This window comes from Lepisma saccharinum, chromosome 15 (assembly GCF_977018435.1).
Source record: "Lepisma saccharinum chromosome 15, izLepSacc3.1, whole genome shotgun sequence".
NCBI classification, from domain to species: domain Eukaryota; kingdom Metazoa; phylum Arthropoda; class Insecta; order Zygentoma; family Lepismatidae; genus Lepisma; species Lepisma saccharinum.
The window spans coordinates 28473859-28492246 of record NC_139243.1 but is presented as its reverse complement, the minus strand read 5'-3'; the positions used below and the strand labels follow the sequence as shown (position 1 = coordinate 28492246).

Genomic DNA, 18388 nt, shown 5'->3' with positions numbered 1-18388 from the left:
AATTGAAAATTCTCATAACCAGTACCAAGAAAGCTTTGTAGAATGAGAGAATGAACTAATCGAGTGACCAAATTATATTTTTATGTAAAACAGAAACGGTTTTATTCGATTTTCAACTGTTACAATGCGTGAGAGACATTTTCAAAATGTGGGATGAATAAATGAATGACGCTCACAAGTGCGAACACGAATCCGAAACTTTCAGCATTCGTGATTATGAATCGACCACTGAATGTGCTAGGTCACGATGGCGGTTTACATACTTATGAAGTGGGGTTAACCGAATTATGAAAATTGTGATGCAAAAGATAGGGAAATCAATAGGCGACCAGCGAGAAACGATCCAAATTAGTCTCAAATTCGTGCAAGTTCCGTCAGCCGAACTCCGCGGCGGAATGTTTAGCACAGCGTGCTACGACGCCAGGGGTCCCTGTTTCGAATCCTGGCCTGGCCATAGGTGTTCTTCGTGAGTGTCCCTTCATAAATTTCATTATATCTTCACTCATCCTCATCGTCGCGAATAGCCCAATGGCAGAAAAGTTAAGTAAAAATCAATAAATCAATCAATCGATAACGAGACAGCATGGGATGGGCAGAGATACTGGTGGATAAATTGTTCATGCATGCACTCTCATTAAGATGTCAGAAACCATATGCTTCCATGGAAAAAGTAAATTCAATAAAGCTCATATCCCTTCTGGAACTTCATTTTTTAAGGAAAACGTAAGAATTTGTGAGATTCTGTGAATTTATGGCCATTTTATGGGAAACGTCTTGGCCTTGGATTCGGGCAGAGGAAACTTAATAGAAAAACTTCCCTAAATTTCATCTCGGTTGCAGCAAAAAGGCGACAGAAATTATGATGCACGGCACACGTTAACGTGAGCGGTTTGCCAATAGTTCCCGCGGATGCCGCTAGATGGCTCTAGCAACTGAGACTCTTTTACATTAAAGTCTCGGAGGTTTTGAGGATGAGGTAATGTTCCCGGAGCCGCCCGGATCAGCAGTGTTTCCGGCGAGACCGTGAGAGAGTCGAATTCACTACAGTTGCCATTCAGTCTCGTACGATCGTACAGAAAACTTTCATTTCCCGGTATAAGACTTTACAGTTTGTGCTTCACAAGTAATTGCAAAGAAGGACATCTTACAGGTGGAAGTGACAACTGACAGGTAAGACAGGTTAAGCTATAATATTTGTGTTCTCTTTCTTTTTGTGGTGTAGGTGTTTTTGAATAATGTTCCTTGTACTGGGGTTCTCTGTAATTTAGTATGTTCAAATTAGTAGCTCGATAAGCAAAGGTCATCGTGTGATGTAACTTATTTTTTTTCATATAGCTAAGTAGTCATAATCTATTAGTGATAAGTTTGTAAACATTGTGCGTCGTGATTCAACTCAGGTTTTTTTTGCAAGCTTGCTGTAATGTTACTAATGCTCTGTTTATCTAACGATAACTGTATATGGAAGCCGCGTGGACCAGTCGGTAGGTTCTATGACTGCCAAGCCAGACACTGGGGTTCGATTCCCTGCGTGGGTTTTCCCAGGTGGGAACTTTCCCTGCATTGTCTGAAGTTCACCAGCTTTTAATAAATGGAAACCTGGGAGGCAACCCAGCGGGGTAACAGTGGCCAGAGCGTGTTGCTGATCACATCACCTGCACCAATGGCCACGTTTCTGAATGTGTGGAACCGTACCTCTACTTCCCGCTCCATTTAGAATTCACGATATATTCCAGGCGAAATTAAAATTGTTGTTATTTTACGTCGCATTTATGCCTCTTTTGACTATTTGCGAACGATGAGCATGCACGATGACTATATGAAATTGATGAAGAGACACTCACAAAGAATGCCTTCATTTGAATGCGGAGAATTTCGCACTTAACACACTTGGTCTCAGAACCGGCGGGCTTTACCTTTATATGTGTATGTGTCAATACTGCACCGGAGGTATTTGCTATGACTACTTCGTGACACGGTTGCTAACATCAATTCCATCCCTGAGATTTGAAATGACAGGCGTGCAGTTAAGATCTAAATATTGATACTTCACGGTCCCCTACCTGTCCTATATTTCTTTATGACACTATTTGAATTACGAGAACCGAATTTACACTCGATTCGAAGAGTATGAATTATTAATTATAGCGTTATTCAAACACAGACATTTCTAACAGTTCAGGAAGCAAGATACATATATGTAACAAATAATGGTAGATTCTACGAGGTATTAGCTGTCCAATGGTATTCTCAAATTTTGCATTCAGTGAACTAAAATATCCATTAATATCTTATAATTTCGCTGCCTTTATCGGCAAATCCTACGTTCGGAGAGAGTTTCTTTCTTAGAAGTCATTTGGAGCATATTTTATTCAAACTATGATATAAAATAAAAATAATTTGCAGATGAATAATTGAATTGGGAATTCATGGTATTCTTAGCACGCAAATAATGGTGAAAATGGAAATATTCATCTTTTCCTTTTCAAGTATATTTTCTTTAGCGCATGAGTGTGTTTAGTTTTTCGCACTATTGCTGAGCCTTTTTGCCGCTACAAATTTCAGCCATTATCAAATTGAGGTTGTTTCGTTCATCCCTATTCTTTTTTGCGTTTCTCCCTTTCTCAAAATTTCTTTTTTTTTAATTTTTCTTTTACCATGCTGGTATTTTAATTACTTCTTTGTTCCCCTTGTACTTTTATTTTCTTGTTATTTTGGTTTTCACGGCTTCAATGTTCTATTACTTTTTTTCGATCCGAGCCCTATATTACCATCTGTTCTCATTGCATCACTCGGATTTCATTTTGCTTTTATTCTTTGAACTTTCTGATACACAATTTCTATATTCGTACTTATTCTGTTCGCTTACACAGTTTTATAAAATTGTTTGTCATTACAGTTCTCACTTATTTTCTTTGTTATTCTTCGTTTCAATTCAATTTGTGTTTGTGTATCAAAAATAAGGATAGGCCACTATAATGCCAATTGCAACAATTATTATTTATTTTGTTGACTCGCATGAGCTAACAAACAAATTAATCAAGATAACAACCGCATTATTGCACATCGTGACACTTCTCTCGCCAAGAAATTTTATCCATGAAATTATATCAATTGTTGATCCTCATTAGTCAACAGTTATTGAATGGCCTGATTGTTAGCCCGTACAGGCAAATAGATTGACCAATTGAAACGAATTAAGTTAATATTTTATATCATTCGGGCCACAAATTGTTCGTACATTTAGTAACCTCCGATATATCGAAGGTTGTGTAGGTAAATGTGTAGCAATTATAGCCTTGTCGAACTGCTATGGGCAAAATGGACATCAAGATAAATAAATTTTTATGTAGCAGGCCGAATTTTATCTATGCATCCATAACAACAGTTTTGGAGTAATTTATATGTAAAGATTGGTTTCCGTAGTCGGCCGAAATCATAGGCGAATCCAGAATTATTTTTTGGAGAGGGCCACAGTACATGCTTAATCCCAGAATTAGTATATTGGAGGATATAACTTTGTAAATGTAGTGTGTAGCAGTCATACTCTGCTATGTCGCGGTTTTGTTGTGTGAAAAAAGCTTAGCAAAGTTTGCTTTGGGTCTACTGTTCGTCCAGGTGAACTAATAAAGGCTAGTTTTACATTTTAGGAAATAATCCCATCCGCTGTACCATGTAATCGAAGCTGGAACCACTTGATTAACAGGCAACAGGATTAGGAGTTCTTGTGAAGTAATGCAGTGATTTAAGAAATAATGAATGAAGGTTGAGAATTCACTTGAAGGACAAAAGTGTCACAAACATCGAAAATACTTGCATGTGTGCTCGCGTATGTGTTTGTTTATTTGTTGTGTGTGTATGTGTGTGTATGTGTGTGTGTGTAAAAGAGGGAAAGAGAGAGAGAGATACCTTATAGACACTAACTTCAAATTGATCTCATTAGTGTCAATTTATGCACAACCCTTCTCCATTCTTTACTATTTGACAGTGGCGCAACCACGGGGGTTGGGGGCAGGGAGGCTTTGTCCCCCCAATCTTCGACGGAAGTCAATTTTAGGGGGGCAAGGGGAGCAAGCATTGACGGCCAAGGGCATCTGTAGGTTGGCATAGAGGAGCAATTACCCCTTTCGATTGAAAATTTGATAGAAATAAAAATACATTTCGTAAACTTTTCTTGCTCCCTTAGCTTGCAATACCTGCTTTTTCAATCTTGTCAAGTTCATATCCGTAACTTGGGGGCGGTGGGAGTCGGCCATGCGCGCCGAATGATCTAAATGAAAAAAACAAGTTTTGAAAGAGAGTTTGCCATGGCTTCCAGTGAAATTATTGGCACCCTATTAAATCAATATTGCTTTCAATTGCAAAAGTTGGATCTAAAAATTTTCTTGCTCGCGAACTGTAATGTGTTTAAATAATATGTGTTGTATATGTATTGAATTAACTTAGAATACGTATACAATTTAGTGTCAGCATGCCGCATGTGTTTTTTTTTATTTCATGTCGCTCCATGTTGCATATGTGTAAAACATATGCTGTACATAATAGTTGTACATGTTATATGTACAAAAAGAGATTATCTTCGGAATGCATTTATCATTCATTTTCTGCCATTCAAAAATACAGTTTGTGTGCTTGTTTTCCATAATTAGGTAATGTAAAATTGACGGTGTTCAAAAAATATTTCAAATCGTTTGTTGCAAACAAATGCTTTAGCACAGACTTCTACTCCCTTTTTGCGTAATTTAAGAGGATAATAACGTCTAATGCCATTATTAAGGTTTCTTGGTTGTTGTTATTATTATATATTATTATATTATAATATATATATATATATATATAAATGCCATTATTAATGTTTTGTTATTATTATTATTATTATTGGTACGTTTATCATGATACTTGCTCCCCCCAGACAAAAATTCGTGGTTGCGCCTCTGCTATTTGAGGACCTTCAAAATGGCGCAGTATTAACGTGCTCTCTATGCAATGAAGACATCCTATATTCGATTTCCAGTGGCTCTTATTTGTGGTAAATTTAGTTTCTATTCTTTGTTTGTCTGGAAAAGAATATTACCGAACGGAGTTATTGAAGAATTCTCTCATACCTTGTTCGAATTTTTTTTGGATTGTTTCAATACGTTATCATTACATTGAAAACATTATGTCTTTCATTTTGGGAGGGACACTAGTCCCCGTGACCCTCCCGATAAATGGGCATAACATTGCAATGGAAGTGCTATTCGGGAATATGTGGGATCAGTTTGAAATTTCGCTGGTCTGTAGGCTGACAACGTTTATCTTTATTGGTACGGTCACCGGCGATAAAAATGGGACACACTGGCTTTCCAGCAATGCATTATGGGTGTTGCCTAACTCTGTGGCGATAGAAGAACTTCCTTTTGAACTGCTGTAGAGTTAGGCAATACACATGACGCCAGTATATCAGGATCTTGGTGCCCCATCTTTATTGCGGGTGACTGTACAGTGGGTTCAGTGATATTGCAAAGTTAAAAAATATATGGATTGTTTATGTTCGAGAGAGAGAGATATACCTTATACCTTATAGATACTAACTTCAAATTGATCTCATTAGTGTCAATTTATGCACAACCGTTCTCCATTCTTTACTATTTGACAGTGACGCAACCACAGAGGGGCAGGGGGGCATTGTCCCCCCAAACCTTCGACGGAAGTCAAGGTTTTAGGAGGGCAATGGGGCATCTGTAGGGGGGGCATGGAGGAGCAATTACCCCTTTCGATTGAAAATTTTATGCAAATAAAATACATTTCGTAAAATTTTCTGGTATTTCGTCACGTGGCAGTTTTCGAGATATCGACAGGTCAATTTGATCGATTGTTGTCTCTCACGGCGAGAGACCGGGATCGAGGTTTTCAACTTTGCTTTTTAGTTCGCTAAACACTTGACCATTAGGAAAACAAGAACCCGTTTATATTGCTCTATTTACTTTTCCGTTAGAAGAACTGGAATTTCAGAAGAGAAAGAAAGTCTTCAAGTCCCGTCGGTGAGACATACAGTTTCGGACACAAACAAGTCGAGACATCTGTTATATATTTGCTGAAAAGTAGAAAGCGCACGAAACACGTATTATTGTTATTCTAGATTTCGACTACAGTAAAACCTCGTTAATCCGGACTAAGGGGGGGGGATAAGTTGACCGGTTTAACGTAAGTCCGGATTAACTGAAATAACCTAAAATAACAGTAGAAAATGCATTAAAACTCCGTTTATAGCAACAAAACATGATTATTATGGTGTATTTAAAGGGCATTGGCATAAGTACACTATACAGTTGGCTTAAAGCAAGGGGAGTCCGTTACGGAGCAATAAGATTATTGACTTCTAACCACGTCTAAAACCTTGCATTCTGCTTTTTTTGCCTTTTGCCTGTCCGGATTTAGCGAAGCCCGGATTGACGAGGTTTTACTGTATTTCGGAACAAGTCATGTTTCCAGATGTACAGTGACCGGCAATAATAGTACGACATTGACATCCTGAACTTCTCGTTCCCCCTTGCTATTGAAGTTCGCTCATAGGAATAGAGTTATACAACACTCATAATGCCTTCAAGGGAAGTAAGAATTTCAATATATAAACGTACCGCTTTTTTGCGGGTGACTGTACGTAAATGAATTATTAGTTTGAACGTAAAGCATCGGGAAGATTATAAAATGTCTACATGATGTAATGAAGAGATGAGACGGTCTATTACTGTCGATCTTCGCGGCGTTTCAACATGTTAAAATGACCTTAACAGTTAACCTAATAAATTCAATTAATTTTATTTAAAAAATATATATGGTGCACGGAACTAAAATTGATGAATGAACACTCACAAACATCCATGCCCAGGCCGGGATTCGAACCCGGCACCCCTGGCGTCGTAGCACGATGCGAAAACCACTTCGTTACGGGGACCGGCTTGAAAGATTTTTCAAAATTTCAGGAGGGACTCTGAACGCATCATCTCCCCTCTGCGTACGCCAGTGATCGAAAAACATTTAAATTTGAATAAGAATATGGTTGCATTAAATTGTAAGTTTCACGGTAAATTCTAAGAGCGGATGTTAATAGTATATAAAATATATAAGTCACAAAATATCACATTTGTCGTAAAATAAACACAATATGGCAGTATATGGCATCGAAGCTCATGGTGTTGTGTTTGTACACTGTTAAACGTTGACAGTTTAAATTTAAACAATTAACAGTTAATTTGCAAATACCGGACGCAATCGTTCCTTCGAGTGCGAATGCGCATTCATGACGTCATTTATCTGTGTGTGTTTACGATGAGAGGTAAACATAGCCCCTGAAATGTAAAAACAGATACATACTCAAATTATTTTGTGCATATACGAGGGATGATCGGAAAGAAGAATACAAAGCCTTAAAATTCTAGGAATACAAAGGGACTCAAGTGAAAGGGCACTTCATACACTACTTCTCAACATAGTCCCTCCCTAGTTGAGGCATTTTTGTAGGAGGCAAATCCTTGATTCACGCTTGACAACAACATGCGAGTGAAACCGGCATGCTCTGAGATGCTTCTTCACAGGAGCGAATATATGGTAATCGGTCGGAGCAAGGTCCGGAAAGTAAGCTGGATGATGGAGCACATGCCACCCAAAACCTGCCAGGCCAGGACGTAAGGGCTGGGCTCAGAAAACAGGACCCCGAGTTCTATGAGACAGACATCATGAACCTCGTGTAGTGCTGGGATAATAACCTGAAGCGGGGAGGGACTATATTGAAAAGTAGTTAATGTGGATTTAAAGCATACTTTAAAAACGTTTCACGTGAGTCCGTTTGTATTCCTCTAATAATACCTACTGGAATTTGCATGCTTTGTATTTTTTTCGATCACCCCTAGTATATAGACCGCATTGAGATGATTGATTGATTTGGTGTTTTAAGTCCACTTTATTAAGTCCACATTAAGGCTAATTGGGACTCGACCTACAGTTTAAAGTGGGTTCCGAACCACTATGTGTCTCCACCGGGTATCGACCCCGGGACCCCTTGATTACAAGGCGACGACGCTACCACTGCGCCATCTGGATGGCCCGAGAAATATGGGATAAGGCTTTCAAATTTAGATCGTAATTCCTTATTATGGATAGAAACAGATAGTATACGAATTCTGGGAGAGATGTCGCCGCTAAGAAAGATGGGCTGTAAAATTGTTCAGGATAATAAAAACCTACATTAAATTACATGAAAAAATAGGAAATTTATTCAATTTTACTGTTATTAATAAATTGAATGCCTTAGTGTGAATGGTAAAAATGTAGCACTTTTATGTTTGGACATCTCTTCAGAATGTGAGATGCTTCACCTACAAATTACATTACATAAGAAACGAAGATTGTTATAATTATAAGGGACAAGCTTAAAGCCTTTTCCAATTGTTAGCTCTTCTTTCTTTACTACTACACTTGTTTGCACATGTTTCCGTACATTGGGCAGAATTCGTGCAGCCACTTCGTACAACATTAGCACACCGATCCCGTGCATAGGTTTATGTCTTATAACAAGCGAGAAAAATTCTGATAATTCCATTAAATGGCCTGGTAACACCTTTAAAAACTAATTGAACTGGACGAAAGTTCTACAGTGGCTTCCTTTGCCTCAGACTGACGTGATGCACTTAAAGATAGAACGCTATCTGTGGTCGAGAGTTTACCACTGCGCGCTATGACTCCATGGGTTCGAATCCCAACCTGGTCAACGGTGCGCTATGTGAGCGCTTCTTCATCAATTTCATCATATCTCATCTTCACGATTAGGTAACCGAAGTAAAATAAACCAAATCACTCAATGCTTCGATAAAACTTTATTTATTATGGTTAAGGGGCCTCCCAGATGGCGCAGTGGTAGCGTCGTCGACTTGGAGGCACATAGTGGTTCGGATTCCAGTTTAAACTGTAGGCATAGGCGCCGACTCCATGAGCCTTGGGGGGGGGTGGGGCTCGAGCTCCCCCCAATGTTAACGACGTGGGGGCAGAGCCAGCCAAATAATTTTGCTTAAGGGGATCTAATGTATTATTTTGCTTCTCTTGTAAAGTTTACTCTGAATTGTGCCACATGAACTTAACTTTAAATACACATTTGAAATGTTCTAGACCATCAACTTTGGGGGGCTGAGACCGCTAAACCATCAACGTTGGGGGGCTATGACAAGAGACAGCAAAACACATGACATATTACTATATACTAAGTAGGCTACATAATTATGAGTATTGTTAACATTTTTACTAAAAAGAGTTTCAAAAGACGATGTGCATGAACTAGAAGAGTGGATGGGACGTTCGGGCTACAAATGGCGCTCACATGACATTCAGAACGAGATAATTGATCTTTTGGAGAGATCTGTTTTGCGCTCCGTGGTGGCAGATATTAAAAGTCGGGAATATTTGCTATTATGGTTGACGAAACTTGTGACATATCCATCCGTGAACAATTGACATTTTGCATTCGAACTGTAAATAAAAATTTTTGAGGAATTCATGGGCTTTTACAAGTTTCCGAACACTGAGGCCAAAACTTAAAAAAGGGAGGGAGTGAGACATTCATTAATTTTTTTCAGTGATCAGAGCACCCCCCCCCCCCAATAATTTTGACAAGTCGGCGCCCCTGACTGTAGGTCAAGTCCCGAATAGCCTTACTGTGCATAAAGTAGGCTTAAAACACAAAAGCAATCAAATCAATAAATTTTTTATGATTAATTATATATGTAATAGCTGTTGTATTTTTTTAAAAAAGTATGTCTTTGTCATTTTTTGCTTATGTCAACTTTTTACAGATTAGTTTCTAAGCAAGGAAAGATTAGAAAATTCACCCAAAATTTGGTAATACGTTTCTTCAATTACACTGCGTATTTAAGTGGGATGAGAAGGGTAAAGTGAGGGAAGCTACCGATTTTTTATTATGCTAACCGTCGTATAATTATATCGTTTAAGCTGAATCTTCCATTGCCGCTATACTGGTATTTCCAGTTGGCGGCTTGGAAACAACGAATCAGCGATCAGTTGAATTCTCTTCGACAGACATCGGGCATCTTCGTGTCGCAAAGCACCGAAAGTTCCTGACGGAACGAAACAAATGAGCATCCCATACACACAATGTTGCCAAACGTACTGTCAAACGGTAGAGAGTTGATCAGCGCTGTTACTGGATAAAAGTTGTACAAGAGTACACAAAGCACGGAAAAACAGTACACAAAACACACAAACACCGAACAAACAAGCTATAAAACCAACTGACAAAAACAGACGTACGCTTGGTAACGTTGCAAACGAGAGAGTTATGTTACCCCTACAGCTGGAGCTATGTACGTCAGCAGCCAATTGGACTTGCGATCAGTATAGATACCTCAATTAATAGTGCGGTACTGCCAGAGCCGGCCTTTGGGAGGGGCAACTCGGACACTCGCCCTAGGCCCCGCCCTTCAGGGGGCCCCGCCATATACAAATAATTGTTTGTGTGTTTCCAGTTAAGTAACTGATTTGATTATCTTTTGATTTCATGGATTGTACTCACATACTTAACAATATCCAAAATGACTGAAATAATATTCTGAACAAATACTTCATAAAACTTGTGTTCAAACATTTGAATCAAACATATTTCATATGAAACATTCGTTTAATTATTGAGTGAAATAATGAAGTGAAAATATAAATTTGTATGAAATAGTGCAGTGCCAAAATTCAATGAAAATTATCCAAAGGAGAATTATGATATGATTAGATAGATATTGAACACGCGCAGTTTTGTCATTAAATATATTGAACGTCACACCAGTGACACATTGGAAATTCATCAAAATTTGTTACGCTGGTAAACGAAACGCAATTATAACATACAGATTATTTGCTGCAAATCCGTCATATTGAAATTACATAATAACATGAGGAATACGAATAAGTATGTTTCAGTACAATGGTAATTTAGGCAATTTACGACATAGCTGGTGAAGCATAAGAAAATCTTAGTAAATTTCATGTTTTGTAGAATATGTTCTCGTACAACGGATCATCTTGTTCTGTCATTAAAAAATCTCTTGTAAACAACATAAGCTGCCATCTTTGAAACGTTTTTAAAGTATGCTTTAAATCCACTTTATGCTCAGTTAAGCTATTCTGTACTGGACAGCTTAAAGCGGGATCTGAACCGCTGTTCGGCGTGCCTTCAAGGGGAATCGAACCCGGGACCTCTTGATTGCAAAGCGACGCCGTTCCCACTGCACAATCGGGAAGGCTCTTAAATACTTTTGGCCAACATTGAGCCTTTGTAGTGAATTTCATTGCTTCTAATTGATTGATTTAATTGATTTTGTTTATTTTACTTCGCTTTTCTGCCACTTTTGTCTAATCGCGAAAATGAGGATGAGTTATGATATGATGAAATTGATGAAGGGACTCACAAGCACCCATCCATGCCAAAGCCGGGATTCGAACCCGCTACCCTTGGCGTTGGAGCGTTCTGTGGTAACCCCTTTCTCCACGGAGGTCTTCTTATTTATTCTAAGTAATTGTTCGAGAAAGAACACAAACTTTGATTAGATCACATTATTATTTTATGAAACTTTCAAAGAACACCATTTGGGTGAATGTTTACGTAGAGTTTTTGAGTTTCCACCATTGTCATATGCTTTTTATTAAAGAATATAGATGGCAGCACGTTCTCAATGAAAGATTTCGGGTGATCTTTGTTAATGAATAAGAATATCTCAGAGAGGATATCCGATCATAAAATAGCATTTTTATTTTCTCCTTGTATAAATACATAATTTATTCTATATTTTGTGTCTTGTAGATCAAAGAATGAGGAGTACTTGAAATACTATAAGTAACTTTTTGTCATATTGAAACAAAAAGTTGAATTTCCTTCAAACACGTTGAGGATTGAAGGACACTCGTACAACTCTACACAACAAAGATACACTCTATTGTTTCATGCAGTCCTGAATGGCTGCAACTTGTCTAGAACCGATATTTGAGAATCAGAACCTTCAGTCGTAGAAACGTATATTTTTTCTTTTATTATTATTATTGTTATTATTTTACAATTCATAACATTGAAATCGAATTGAAAATACTTTGGCTTTGTTGAATCCACTATTTAACTGGATTCGCCTTGATTCCTTTCCAGGAACACTGATCATCACTTTGTTGATGATCAGTAGAGAACGGAATGCAAAATTGTGGTCTGCAAATGGTAAAGTAGGTTCTGAAAATGTTTTCAAAACGATGAAAAAAAAAGTGCAGGTAAAATGTATTTTTTCAATGCTCTCTTTTTCTGCGCCTTCTGTATATAATGCGCGCGGACCGCATAGAGAACTGTGGTTCTGCCGAATAGGTTTTGTTGAAGTTTATGTTTTTTCGCGGGTTTTGCATCATTATCTTGGGAACTATTGGATTTTGCATCATTATCTTGGGAACTATTGTGTTTTGCATTATTATCTTGGGAACTATTGGGTTTTGCATTATTATCTTGGGAACTATTGGGTTTTGCATCATTATCTTGGGAACTATTGGATTTTGCATCATTATCTTGGGAACTATTGGATTTTGCATCATTATCTTGGGAACTATTGGGTTTTGCATTATTATCTTGGGAACTATTGGGACTGCATTGCTTATATTCTACCATTTTAGAGCACTCGTTCTGCTCTACAAAATGAGACTTTAGGATTTTATGTAGCTGCTCAGAAAGAGTGAAAATCATTTATTTTTCTGTCTAATTGTTTATCAAAACCTGAAAGCAAAGGAAGGGGAAGGTGCTGAAGCATCAATGACGGGGGTAAAAAGGGGCTAAATATGCTTACCTCACGAAAAGGTGCAACAAAGTGTGTTCATTTTACTTGATTTCATGGCCTAAAATACGTATCTCGAATGATCGGTATGAAAACAGCTAATGTTCAGCCTCTTGTCTCTGTATTTTCTCACGATGCCCGCAGATATCAAACAGAGATCATTTAACCTGCTCTTGAAAATGCACATTCACTTTCAAGGTCAGATTCAGACTTACGAAAATGATTTCCCGATTTGTAGGGATCCAGAACAGTCGAGAAGGCACAACGAATCGAATTTGGTAATTTCTTCAGTATAATTGTCTGGAATTTCTTGATATTGACAGTCTTTACTCCAGAAGTGTAAAAATCCCTTGAGGTGTTAGATAGTGCTTAGAATTTGAGATATTCCCTGATTCGGGAAATTTCGAAAACTTGCCGACGTGAGAATTTCTCGACCTTGTCGAATTTCTTCAGTCCGTGACGTTCAGATTATAAACATATCCCTTCAGAATACCGTCCCGACTAACAATTTTCGGTCCCTGCACACCCCAGTGAAGAGATTCTAATGTCTCTGGTGAGAACGTACTCTCGTTATTTTCTTGGACACTGCAGTTAATTTCTGTAACTTACAGAAAACAATATAATTTGTGACAAAATATCGCTACAATTTCACTATTCGTATTACATCAACTTTTTCTAGATATCTCAAGGGGTCAAGTGCCCCCTCTGTCCCTCATGCGGACGCCCTTATTCAGACTCAATTACTTGAAGTCCTGGACTTCCCCTACTTGACCGAGCATAAGAGAATACGTTTTGAATTATATACGTGGGTTGGAGATTTAATAGTGGCAACTATTTACAAATTTTACCTCTATGAAACTTTTACATACCTTCGATGTAGTCACCAGCATTGTATACAATCCGTTGCTAGCGAATTCAAAGTTGTAGCTGCCTCTGTTATGTTGATGGTTCGAATGAAGCGGTCAATTGCCTGAAGAATTTATGGAACAGTTCGAAAGTGAATGCCACGAAGTGGTTCCTTCATCTTAGGAATTAAATCAAGTCACAGGGGCTTACGTCCGGAGAGTATGGAGGATGTAGCCCTATCGAGCTAACAAATGAGTCGTAGGTTACGCTACATGCGCCCAAGCATTGTCCTGCAAATTGATTAGAGGATGCAGCAGAAAGTGTCGCCTCTTCTTTCGCAACGCAGATTCCCCGCACACCTCACGAACACCTTCATCACACTGTCGTGTTGTACTGCCGCGCACACATTCAATCCTTATCCAACTACGCTGTTCCTGCTTCGAAAACATTGTTGCGACTACACAACTACACAACTTTAGACCGCCAACTCCAATGATACTCTATTCCTCTCGTCACTGCGCATGCGCCTAGGAAGAATCCATTTACTGGGAGGTAGGTTAGGTATCAAACTAACGTGTGGTATAAATTAGAAGCACCGGTTCCGTTTCGTGGCTTATATATACAGCGATGTTGCCACTACAAATCTCCAACCCACGTATATGTTTGTACTCCAAAGGTTTAGACTGTCTCCATATCGTAAATTTAATGTTGATCTCTTGTAATCAAACATTCCCTGCTTCTTTTTCGGGTGGAGGTACGTACTATTTCAGATACAACATTTAACTGTGGGCCTAGTCCAGATTAACCAATCTTTACATCTGTGTATAAGGTGAACTTAAACTTAGGAAATTTAAAAATAAATTAGCAAGAACTGATAATATGCCAGCAGTTTTAGAAATTCGGTAATTTCCAGCTATTTTCCAACTTGTTGAAAATCTCGAAATTCTTAGATATTTTTTTAAGAAGTGACAAAACAGTGACTCGCACAGCAACACAGGCCGACAAAACCCCAGCTGCCTTCTTGATTCGTTGCTTAATATAGTTATTATGATATGACCCATATTTTGGTAACGCCGTCACTTCAAAATATGTCACTGATATATTTGTTTTGTGAAAGAAAGCGAAATTTTCGTGTTATTATATGTAATATTGCACCTTGGGTGTAATGTATATCTTTTGTTTAATATTTATTGTATTTTATTCTCTATTATGAGTAATTCAATGTGTCTTTATATTTGAGAGAGTGCACTATGTGAATTTGTGTTTCTAACAACTTGTGTAGATGTCAGTTTTGTTGGTAGCATCTTTTTGTAGGTAGTGAGTGATTCATCTGTACTTGAATCTGTGTACTTGAAATAGTATGAAAGCGAGGATATGGCGTAAGAAATATCACACTTTCGCCACGGATCGACGAAGCTTTTAAACTTAAAAAGAACTTCTCGGTGTTGTGCATTTCGGGGCGCAAGCTAGGCCTATGTGATCATAGGTACGCCGATAGCCATGCATTGATGCTATGCACAATACTACAATCATTCTACGTTAAGAAATAAAGCTAGCCTAAGGATTAATTAGTAATGAAAGGCTAAGAGCAAGCATTGGCTCAGTTATTATAGCATATCTCTTGGTGTGGTAGTTCGGGGCGCAAGCTAGGTCTATGTGATCATAGGCTTGCCGATAGCCACGCATTGAGGTTAGCGTTTTACTTGAGTCAAGTCATCGTCAAAGCGATATCCTCACCTTCGTACTAAGCCTCTTTACGTTATAATTGCAATAAATAAAGAATGAATCTTTTCGTGTTGTCTACTGCAATAACGTGGTTTTATTCCTATGTGCTGTGAAGCATTAGCTTGGCCTAACACTAGCCCTTACCTGAGAGGAGTCTGTGTACTTCGCCGAATCTCATCGTTAACTGCTGAGTATTACTGAGCAATTATCGATAAGTATAATACAAGGAGATAATACGAAACATTATATAATAATAATTAGAACGCCTTTCGTTTTCAATTAAACGTAACAATTTTTCGTCTCTTTTTCTGTCACTTTGGCTATTCGGGGCGATGAGGATCATCATGATATGATGAAATTGAGGAAAGGACACAAAGAACAGCTCTGCCCAGGCCAGGATTGGAACCCGCGACCTCTTTCGCCGTGATAACCACTCCTTTACGGTGGTCGGCTATCCCATTCGCCTTGTGAAAGTACGCGAATCTTCAGCACTGAAAAAGAGGAAGTGAACATCTCAACCACTATCCAATCAAAATCGTTGTTTACGTTCCGCAAATAGGCACTCACCCATATTCCTTGTTGACATTGAATTATACGGTCTCGAAGATTCAAAAAGAGCTGAGGGCAAATATTGACCCTGGCTTCTCCCAGTCTCTCAGTTTAGCCATTTGTAATTCCTTGCGAACGACGAAATGGTGAACACACAAGGACAGAATTGGATGTAGTTTCCTGGGTCTGAACTTTATCTCAATTTTCTATTTCACTTTTTATTTCTTTGCTTTGCTCTAGGGTCTAATTTGAAGACATTTTACGTTTCCTCTAGGCTCCTATTGAAGTTTGCCTACAAGTGCGTAATGAATGGAAGTTGATGGAGATGGTGAAACAGCAGCAAAAAAGACAGCAATCAAATACGGGAAGTATTCCGCCATGGCATAAAAGTACCTACAAGAACTATAGAAATCCACCAAGGGTTCCAGACAAGGGTTCCAGACAAGACTGATGCTCAATTTCTTCAAAATTCACCAAGACAAGACGAAACGTACTCGTGGGTATGTAATTTGTGACAGAGATCAACGACATAAATAATATTGCTTACAAGATTTAGCTCAAGAATAACCGACCTCCGTGGTGGATTGGTTATCACTAGGGAACGAAACTTCATGTGCTAAAAAACTCAGAAATATTTTTTTTATGTGTCATAAATGTTGAAAATATGTGACATAAATAAAAATAATTTGGTAACAAAAACAAAATATTACATGCACTTTAAACACCTGAAATCAGTTTCTAAATGCTTACCTCTTAGCGAGCTATTTCTTGGAATAGTTGCAGTGGATCACCATAGTTTTTCCAAATTCTCCATTCTGTGACGATTATCTCTAAAAAGCATCTTATATTGCGAGAAAGATCGCTCCACGTCACAAGAAACAATTCTTGCATATTTGAAGCAAGAAATGCCACTAACGCTGAAGTTTTCCAAAGCTTCCTCTTCCTCTACTTCACCTTCCAAAACACGTGCAATTTGGCACAAAGTTTGAAAACCTTGATTTTTCCCAAAATTTCTGTACATTTAGACATTTAGCACTTGAGGGTTAGATCCAGTGGGGGTAATATTTTCCCCCAATAGGATCGTAGGCGAGGCGCTAGAAGTCTGCCAGCGAATGTGTCAAAGACAAAGCAAATCTAACACTCTCGATATGAAAGAGGTGTGGAGAATACACATTTTTCCTTCGAGGATTTCGAGGTAGCTGAAGTCAATTAGCGATTTTAATAATTTAAAATGAAAATTCGCAAAATATGTATTTACGTACGGAAAACTGGAAAATATGTGTTTTTATGTAAAATAAAATTTGCTGTGTTGACATATAAGGCTATGATCAGGATTTTGGCAAAAACGAGTGTCTCTATCTTATCGCAGAAAAAAACATTTTTTTACCTAAAGGTCCGTTCCCTAGTTATCACTGTGCACCTCGACGCCACTACTTTCTGCACAGGAAGGTTAATCGTGAATAGGCCTACAGACGAGGACGTAGCTAGGTTATACTTTGGTGGGGTGGAATCTAAAATTCGTTCCGAGTAAACTACGTATTACCAGTAACGAATGCTAAACAACCAGTGGCGGCGAATAGGGGGGACGAGGGGGCAGTTGCCCTCCACTTTTCGACGCTTTTGCCCCAGCAATATGCTAAACCTTATCTACAAAGAGAAATATACTGTATTTGCCCCCAGTTTTGGCACCTTGCCCCCGCCGGTTTTGGAACCCAATTGCCGCCACTGTAAACAACTGAGTGTGTGTTTGTGTGTGTGTGTAATATTCTATATATTTATTATGCTTTATTAACAACGTGGATTGGTTTAAATCAGGTTGATTTATATCGCGATTTAAATCAAGATTTAAATCAGGTGATGTTTTTGAAAATATCAATGATTTAAATCTCTTTAAGTAAATAATTTATAAAATTGTTCACTTAAGGAATTTGGAGATATCAGAATCACTTTAATGAAAGTACATTAATCTCGTAATCATTTAATGGTGTTTATTAGGTTCTAAGAAAGGAAATAAAGGAAACAAAATATATGTACTAATGGGGTGAAGCTCATTTGAAAGGAAATGTAATATGTAAACTGCAAACACACTTAAATTTATCTTGATTTATAAAATTCAATAATTTTTATGGGCAAAATTATCGAACAATTTGTGTATAACAATATACAAAATACTAATCATGTAAAAACCATAGATAGTTTCATATTCATTAAACTATAGTGCCTCTCCGATGGTGCAGTGGTAACATCGTAGCCTTGTAATCAAAGGATCCCGGGTTCGACATCCGGTGGATGCACATAGTGGTTCGGATCCCACTTTAAATGTAGGTCCAGTCCCGATTAGCCTTACTGTGCATAAAGTGGACTTAAGACAACAAATCAATCAATCAATCAATTATACATGGCAGCTGATATTTAGCAAAATAATATGAAAA

At 38.1% G+C, this 18388-nt stretch overlaps 1 protein-coding gene across 1 annotated transcript in view; it reads left to right on the top strand.

Annotated features, from left to right (window-relative positions):
* The first annotated feature begins 1118 nt into the window (after nucleotides 1–1118).
* Nucleotides 1119–18388, top strand: part of LOC145999437 (glycine receptor subunit alpha-2-like) — a 413104-nt gene continuing 395834 nt past the window's right edge. Inside the window, exon 1 of the mRNA XM_083136398.1 lies at nucleotides 1119–1170. The gene's annotated coding sequence lies outside the window, so the exon portion shown is untranslated. The remainder of the gene's footprint in view (nucleotides 1171–18388) is intronic.